A 10,051-nucleotide genomic window follows, 5' to 3' on the forward strand; every position below is an offset into this window, starting at 1 on the left:
CCAGAGTTCTGTCCCATTTAAGCACAAAACCACGATTATCAGTATCCTGATTAGGTAGCACCGACTCTATATACCGTTCTGTACATATGACACATCTATTTATTCAAAAGTAAGTAATTCAGCCAAACTTGAATTCCAGAGCAAGTTAGATTGCAATTCTAAGGAAGGAACAGTACTCTCAATTTATATATATATATATATATATATATATATATATATATATATATATATATATATATATATATATATATATATTTTACAATTTAAATTAATCAATCTATAGCAGGGGTAAAATTCTCAACAAAAAAATGCAGGTGCAGCAGACCTGTGCATGTACTCATAGGCACAGACAGGAGCAGTAGACATGTTTTTTTCTACACGTAAACATTTAAAAAATGTAGACAATTTGAGTCCCAATGAATAAATACTTCTAAAATGTACAGATTTCGGTACGCAATACATTTTTTAATACAAAATAAGCCTTAAAAAGTAACTGTTTAAATAACAAATTCACCGTAAACAAGGAAGCTGAAAATATTGAAAGCTTTGTACCCGGCATCTATCATCACGTACTGTAATATAACACAAGTTAAATCTTAAAGGATAAGTATAAAGATGTATTACACACTGCAGTAACTGCTGTAGAGAGGGAGTTTTGTTTCTAGATATCCTAAAAAAAGGGGTGATGCTATGAACAAAATATACAAAAAGGTCTGTCAAACAATGCATAATAGAGGCTGAAATATCCCTTTAATGTTTAATGTACCAGGTACTCTTAAAAATATTATGTACTTGACTCGGCAATTTTACATTGATAGCCTTGCATTGGAACATATATCCCTGTTACATGGCCGAGAGATACCGGAGGCGGTGTGGGAGTCAGAGGGGGGAAAAGGAGAGGAAGATCTGGGCATCATCAGCATAGAGATGATATGAGAAGCCATGGGAGGAGATGAGGGGACCCAGGCAGCGGATGTACAGAGAAAACAGGAGGGGTCCCTGGACTGAGCCTTGGGGGACGCCTGTAAGCAGGAGGCAGAGGATAAGCCACACCAGGACACCCGGTACGAGCGATCGGAGAGGTAGGAGGAGAACCAAGCAAGAGCAGTGCCAGAGAGGCCCAGGTCAGCAAGGGAGGACAGGAAAATAGAGTGGTAGACTGTCAAAGGAAGCAGAGAGGATGGAGAGAATTAGGAAAGAGGAGAGGGAGGCGGCATGAGCAGAGAGTAGAGAGTTAGTGATTCATGGAGTGTACTGAGTGAAAACTGGATTGGAGGAGGTTAAGCAGAAAATGTTTTGGCAGGAAAGCAGAGAGCTGGCGATAATGAGGGATCAAGGGAGTGTTTTTGTAATAATAATAATAATAATAATAATAATAATAATAATATCTTTATTTTTATATAGTGCCTTTCATAGTGGACCACCATCACAAAGCGCTTTACAGAGGTAGGTTGTGAACTGTGCATTATATGCAGAGTCACTTACAATATGACATTGATTTAACATCTCATCTGCAGGATGGAGCACAAGGAGGTTAAGTGACTTGCTCAGGGTCACACAGTGAGTCAGTCAGTGGCAGAGGTGGGATTTGAACCCGGACCTTCTGGTTACAAGCCCTGGACTTTAACCACTGGACCACACTGCCTCCTAGATGGGGGTGATGCAGGCCTACTTGAAAGCAGAGGGTAAAGAGCCAGAGAGTAGAGAGATGTTGAGAAGAAAGGAAATGAAAGGAAGTGAGCAGGGGCAGCAGCCTGGAAAAGGTGAGTGGGGAGGGGGTCCAGAGCACTCGTGGTGGGTTTGTGGCCCTGGAGCAGGGAGCAAAAATCAGAGTCCGAAAGGGGCGAGAAGGAGGAGAGGGAGAGCAGATTAGTGGGGTTGCAGAGGGTGAAGGTGAGTGGATAAGCAGAGGACAGGGAGTGGGTGGGGAAGGAGGTGAGGTATTGAAGAGTTTACGGATGTCAGTGATTTTAGAGGAGAAGAAGGAGGCAAAGTTGTCAGCTGAGATAGAGGAAGGTGGAACAGGGAGAAGGGCTAGGGAGGGAGGAGAAGGTAGAGAAAAGTTTACAGATTGTTAGTAGAAGGCTGAATAATAGAGTGGACGTAGGAGTGTTTGGCAGAGGTGAGTGTAGAGAATAAGGAGTCAATGGAGGGGAGGTGCAAGAGAGCAGCAGACGAAAAGAGAGAATGGAGGTTTCGATGGAAGGTGACGAGGGGGTCGGCAGAATGGGAAGGGATGGGAGTGACGGAGAGAAGAAAATAAAGCAGTGATCATAGATATCGAGAGGGGTCACCGAGAGGGCGAGGGGGAAGCAGTCCCTGGTGAACACGAGGTCCAGTTGACTGTCAGCTGTGTGAGTATGGGGGGGAGACATAGTGGTTGGGGTTGGAGAGGTGGATGTTAGTCACTTAATAAAACAACAGGGGTGGAAGGAGAGGGGAAGTAGGAGAGGAGGAAGTCAAGCTCATCAAGAAAGTGAGTAAGGGGTCCAGGAGGGCGGTAGAGAACAATGAGGAGGAGGTGATTTAAACAGCGTGAAATGCAAAGGTGCTAACAGAGAGAGAGGAGAGAGCAGAGGCAGAAAAGAGCAAGGAGGGAGGAAAGAGCGCCAGGATGTTAGAGGTATCAGGGGAGATCCGGGTTTCAGTGAGAGCTGGAAGTCAAGAGAGGAGAGAGGCAAAGGCAGAGATAAAGTCAGCTTTGTTGGAAGCTGAGTGGTAGTTCCAGAGGGCACCAGAGAGAGTGCAAGAGGGGGTGAGCAGAGGAAAAGGGGAGAGGCAGGGAGATCAGGTTAAAGAAGATAGATTTGCAGCGGCAGGGAGAGGCCGGGGAGAGGACGAGAGGAGAGGATTACACGGATATTAAAGTTAGTCATGGTAGGAAGCAGTAGAGGGAGTAGAAATTGATATGGGAGAGGGTGGTGCAGAGAGGGAGGTGAAAACAGATAGGTACAGGAGGAGCAAGAGAATTAATAAATAAAAATAAAAGAAAGTGTATGCAAACCTGGTCTGGAGTTGGAACCTTCACGGTCGTTGCTTGGTTAAAAGATTGTGCGTCCGGTCCTAGTTTGGACTACCACAGTTTAGACTACCTGTCCTTTGGTGATAAGGCCCTTCGGTGAGCTGCCGCTGAGTGCTGGAGCACTAGGTTAGCGTCAGTGCATATATAATGCCCTGGAGGTCGAGAGCTGTGTGCTTCAGACAATGGCTTGCAAATTACAGTAATCGAATCAGCTGCGCCCTGCTGTTACTTGGCAAATACTTACTTCAGCACAACTGGCTAAATTCGTTCACTTTGCAGCATCAAACTAGCAATAACTCACTTTACAATTAAAACAAGTTGTCCTTATATACGAAAGCATTCTGGTCTGTCAGCTCTCCTGCTCGCTGTGCGATCTAATGCAAAACTGTGGCAGATGCCTGGTATATAAGCTCCTTCCTTCAAACAAAAGCAGCGTAATCGCTTTACTCAGCGTTCCATGCAAGCCATCTGCTGAATGGAAGAATATGATTGGCTAACAGACGTGCTGATCATAACTACAGAGAGAACATGAGTGTGTCTGCCTCCACTGAACATATAGTGTTGACTGAATGGAGAATGTAGATCGGATGACAGCCTCCGTGTTAAAGCTATGTATTTATTGTTATACTACATATTACACATAAATAAATTTAAAAAAAACTTATTATTTATTTTGGACACTTCCTCTTATAGACTTCCTGTTGTGAGAGTGGCTTGTGCAGCCAACCCACATAATGCTTAGGTATACACCTCCCATTTGGCAAGAAGTATTTATTTACGTTTTGATTCTAAGTGGATTGGTTTTCATTCTTTCTCATAACACACGTTTTATTATAAATCAATTTGTTTAGCATTCATTCAAACTAATTTGCTTATTTTACTCCCCTGGTTTTATAGAAATCATGAATGAATGCTTTTTGAATCTAAACTATGTTGGCTTTTTGTTTGGAAGATCTGTGCTATACCAGACTTAAGAAGATAAAATTGTAAACATTTTGCCTCATAAAGATGAAATTTACATTATATCTGTATGACATATGTTAGGCACTTTGCTTTGAGGCTATATCTATGGGTGCCCAGGTGACTCACCTGGTAAAGGCACAGCCACCTGGTGTGCAGAGTGAGTCCTATGAAATCAGCAGATTCGCCCCATAGGCTAAAAGGGCCCATTGGAAAGTATCAGATCTCCACATAGTTGCAGCGAAAACATTTTAAAAAGTCTTTATTCAGGATGAATTGAGGTATTTAGATCCCAGTTCCAGTGTCAAACGGTCTAAATGTTTGGTGCCACTGCACATCTGGCATGCACTGTAAAGTTGTCCACCATATCAGCTTGCAGTGTGGAGTAGTGGTTAGGGCTCTGGACTCTTGACCGGAGGGTTGTGGGTTCAATCCCCAGTGGGGACACTGCTGCTGTACCCTTGAGCAAGGTACTTTACCTAGATTGCTCCAGTAAAAACCCAACTGTATAAATGGGTAATTGTATGTATAAGGATGGATAAGGGCGTCTGCTAAGAAATAAATAATAATAATATCAGTTAATATTATTACTATGTTATATTGGTCATTGATACTAAATAAACAACTCATTCAGTAAGGAAGGTCAATTTACAGTCCCTGTAAACAGATTTTAATTAAAAAAACAGGGTTTTATGACATTTCCTAGAGATTAAAAATGCCATAAAGGATGTTTGCTGATAGGCCATATCCTCTTTATTAGGATCTGCGGATGATGCTTTTTATAACTCTTGTATTTTAAATCTAAAAAAATATAACTGTCAAACATGCTTTAATTATATGTGTATGCACATCAACCCAATTCAATATATATTTTAATCATGCACATAATTATGCCTGGAATTAAATGGTAAAGATACCCAAAGAGATTACAACCTTCTCATTACTTACAGCACAATCACATTCAATACAATATGCATGATATACTTCCTTACCTCCTGTGTACTCTGCTTCATTAGAAACTAGACTTTGTTGGCTCAACAGATATTTACATTACCTGAAGTAGTTTTAACTGCAGGTGTTGGTTTGTTATTAGTAAGGTAACTATTTCTTATTTTCTTCAATAATTATTAAATTGATTGTAGCAGGGCAGAAGAGAGCCCTGTACGTAGTTAGTGGGGCAGGTCAAAGGCCTGCTTGGGTTATATGTATTGTGCAAATGATATTGTAAATAGGGTATTATGAGTTAAAAAAAGGATAGTTATTCTTTGGGAACAGATGTGTTGGTATGATTTGAATGTATTTTGTGTTTATTTAAAAACAAGTGTTTTGTTTGTTATTGTTTGGCAGCTTGGATGGGGTTAAAGCTCCAGCCACTAAAATCGTGTGAATTGTGACCACCTCTGAATTGATTAATTTATTGTTAATTCAGAGATGGTCACATGGATACAAACCCACAGCTTTTGCTGGTCGGGGTGGAGGTTCAAGAAGGAGGAACGAGAGAAAACGAAAGTTAAAGTAAAACAGAAAGAAAGCAATTGCTACTTGTGCTGGGCACACCAGCACAGTACTTGTTTGGGTGAAGCGAGATTATTGTGTTTGTGGCTTGTTTTTGTTTGACCATTTATTTTGCTCTGTGAGCAGTGTTTTTTTTTGTGAGTGTTTGTTTTGTTTCATTATTTATTTTACCTGTCTGTGCCTCTTTGTCAACTTCCTTGTCTGGGAAAGTCATCACTCAGCCATCCTGTCACATATATATATATATATATATATATATATATATATATATATATATATATATATATATCAAAGAAAAAAGAAGAAAAGAAAAGGATATTTCAGGTACTTAAAAAGGTAGAATAATTGATTACAAATCAATTATCAGGACGTTTCGGACTACAAGTCCTTCATCGGCTGAATACAAAAAAACAGTGCTTTAAGAAGTTGATAAAAAACAAACAAAATCAACTTCTTAAAGCACTGTTTTTTTGTATTCAGCCGATGAAGGACTTGTAGTCCGAAATGTCCTGATAACTGATTTGTAATCAATTATTCTACCTTTTTAAGTACCTGAAATATCCTTTTCTTTTTTCTTTTTTCTTATTGATCATTTTGGTACACAGCAGTTTTGCTTTTTCTCAAACTGTATATATATATATATATATATATATATATATATATATATATATATATATATATATATGTGTGTTTTTATTTAGAATCGATATGTAACACATATGGTAACAGTATCAAATGATATTCTGCCACAACATGTTATATTACAGTTATAACATTATGCCAAACAACAGAAATAGATCATAGTGTGAGGTTCAGTCCATATCTTACCAACAATGTATTAATCATAATTCGGACTGGTATATAAAATTGCAACAACTTATAAACATTGTGTTGCAATTTTATATACCAGTCCGGTATATAAGTTGTGTGGTCCAGTGGTTAAAGAAAAGGGGCTTGTAACCAGAAGGTACCCGGTTCAAATCCTACCTCAGCCACTGCCTCATTGCGTGACCCTGAGCAAGTCACTTAACCTCCTTGTGCTCCGTCTTTTGGGTGAGACATAATTGTAAGTGACTCTGCAGCTGATGCATAGTTCACACACCCTAGTCTCTGTAAGTCACCTTGGATAAAGGCGTCTACTAAAAAAAATAAACTAACATTTTGATGTTTTTCATAGTTAATGCAGAACAAAAGCAATAATTACGAGTTCTAGATAGATGTAGATGGTGTGTGTCTTACAGGAACACACTGAATTAATCTGTGACTCTCTTAAATACCTTCTGTTTGAGGCTTGTTGTGATGCTGCTGTTCGGGTGTGGTTACCTTCAGGGCTGACCACACAGCCTGTACTTTGAATTCGCTTGCCCAAAATGTAAACACATTCTTTAATAGTGCCGCACCCACACTGCTTATTCTAACCAGTATACAAAGTAAATGTCTTCATCTCACACACACACATTATACAAAGTAAATGTGATACAGAAATTCCAACAGTACAAACACACAGATTATACACAGTATATTTAAAATCCAACACTGACACACAAGCTTCCTCCCTCCTTGAACTTTTCTGACCACCTTGATATGAACTACACACCAATCCTCGCTTTATTTTCCACCGCAGGAGATGGAGTCCCTGGTAACAGAGATATATTCATTGTTGACTGTTGATATATGTTATGGAATAGGGCTGTGCCAAACCAGCTACGTCAAATAGTAACATGGCAAGTATCCTTTTTATATGTTTACTTTTAGGAAGATATTAATATTATTTGCATTTGCCCAACAGTGTCATAGTTTTTATACTCAATACAGATTTTTGCGCTTGGAACTAGTAATTAAATGCTACAGCAATAATTGTGAAAAACATGCATAAATATAAATGCATACAAAAGTGTTATATTTGTAATCTCTTCTAGGTACTATGTATATTCAGAACTAAAAAGTTGTTGAAAATAAAAGGTGAGAGTTGCACTTCTACGTATTCTGGGTCCCAGAAGGTGAGAGTTGCACTTCTACATGTTCAGTTATTTGTAGAATTTAGATTAATGGTAATATTGAGCAGTTTATAGCCTTCATAAAATAACAAACAACCCTCAGTTAATATGCGATTTTTTTTTTTCCTGGGGAAGATTGTTTCCCCCCTGAAAGAGAAGATGGTAAATAAAGGGGAATCACATCAACTATTATTAATAGCCTTCAATTTAAAATTTCCAATCGAATATTCAATCACAATTGATTGTTTGGCTCTGCCCAATTATGGTCGTCAACCTTTTCTTCATACTGTGGTGCATATTCCCTGAATATGATAGTAATACCTGAAAGTGTAATAGAAATGTAACTGGACTAATTAATGAAATCTCTGTGTCGATGAAAAGGGCCCCTTTCCTGGTAGACATACTAAACTGTGTGACTACTGAACTAGGTGACTAGAGTTAGGTGGCATCTGGACTGGATTAGGCTGAAAGAACAGTTGACTTTATGGACAGATAATTCACAACTGCAACAACAAGTGGTTTGATACAAGGAAGACATAAAGTATCTATGTCCCGAGTGGAAAAGGACGTTAAATATCAAATGAGTGTGAGTTTTAAAGAGACAAGATACACAAATGACCTCATGCGAATAGCTACTTAGCAGAGTGAAAAGACTATAACTATCCAAGCAAAACTAAACATTTTGCATTCCACATCGATTGCTAAACATGGTGCTGAACAGGACTCGAGAAGATAAAGCAAACTGCAAGCGAGTCAATGACCACATGCAACGAGATTGAGGATCGGCTGGAGGACTGCCATAAAACTTACAGAGACTTTTATCAGACAAACCAGTCTGGGTCTACTGTACACCTAAGCCACAGTATCCAAAAAAGACTGTGCCCTGCTACCTGCATAACTAAGATTCAAAGATGACAGAGGGGACGGGCGCTGGTGTGTGATCCTATCGGGATTGCCTGACTTCTATTATATGTAAACATATGGAAACTATAATTAGATCCAAAATGGAAACCTATATGGTAACAGTATCCTGGCAGACAGTCAGCATGGTTTTAGGAAAGGGAGATTGTGTCTAACTAACCTGCTTGACATTTTGAGGATGCAACATCGACAATGGATAACTGCAAAGCATATGACATGGTTTATTTAGATTTCCAGAAAGATTTTGATAAAGTCCCACATAAAAGATTAATTCTCAAACTGGACGCAGTAGGGATTCAAGGAAATGCATGCACATGGATTAGGGAGTGGTTAACATGTAGAATACAGAAAGTGCTGATTAGAGGAGAAACCTCAAAATAGAGCGAGGTAACCAGTGGAGTACCACAGGGATCAGTATTAGGTCCTCTGCTATTCCTAATCTACATTAATGACTTAGATTCTGATATAGTAAGCAAACTTGTTAAATTTGCAGACGACACAAAAATAGGAGGAGTGGCAAACACTGTTGAAGCAGCAAAGGTCATTCAAAATGATCTAGACAGCATTCAGAACTGGGCAGACACATGGCAAATGTGTCTGCCCAGTTCTGAAATTTAATAGAGAAAAGTGTAAGGCAATAAAAATGTGCATTATAAATATCATATGGGAGATACTGAAATTGAAGAAGGAATCTATGAAAAAGACCTAGGAGTTTATGTTGACTCAGAAATGTCTGCATCTAGACAATGTGGGGAAGCTATAAAAAAGGCCAACAAGATGCTCAGATATATTGTGAGAAGTGTTGAATTTAAATCAAGGAAAGTAATGTTATAACTTTACAATGCATTAGTAAGACCTTATCTAGAATATTGTGTTCAGTTCTGGTTACCTCGCTACAAAAAGGATATTGCTGCTGTAGAAAGAGTGCAAAGAAGAGCAACCAGAATTATCCCGGGTTTAAAAAGCATGTCGTATGCAGACAGGCTAAAAGAATTGAATCTATTCAGTCTTGAACAAAGAAGACAACGCGGCAATCTGATTCAAGCATTCAAAATTCTAAAAGGTATAGACAATGTCGACCCAAGGGTCTTTTTCCTGAATTAAGAAACAAGGACCAGGGGTCACAAATGAAGATTAGATAAAGGGGCATTCAGAACAGAAAATAGGAGGCACTTTTTTACAAAGAGAATTGTGAGGGTCTGGAACCAACTCCCCAGTAATGTTGTTGAAGCTGACACCCTGGGATCCTTCAAGAAGCTGCTTGATGAGATTCTGGGATCAATAAGCTACTAACAACCAAACAAGCAAGATGGGCTGAATGGCCTCCTCTTGTTTGTAAACTTTCTTATGTTCTTATATATATACAGTGTATATATATATATCAAAGTAAGCTTGCAAATGAAACCAGTTTGTTTAAACAATAATGATTTATTCATGCAATATGACAAAACAAACAATAATAGCATTTGAGTAACTAATTAAAGCAACTTCTGTAGAATTAACTATAAGAGATTCTCTCAAAATCACAGCTTAAAACTGCAGGCTGCATGCAATTACAGCAAGGACTCTTGATTAAGTTGTGGCTCTTAAAAGGCAATGCTCCATTCCTGAAATATCTGAGTCTGTATCTAAGATA

This window comes from Acipenser ruthenus, chromosome 37 (assembly GCF_902713425.1).
Source record: "Acipenser ruthenus chromosome 37, fAciRut3.2 maternal haplotype, whole genome shotgun sequence".
Lineage (NCBI taxonomy): Eukaryota > Metazoa > Chordata > Actinopteri > Acipenseriformes > Acipenseridae > Acipenser > Acipenser ruthenus.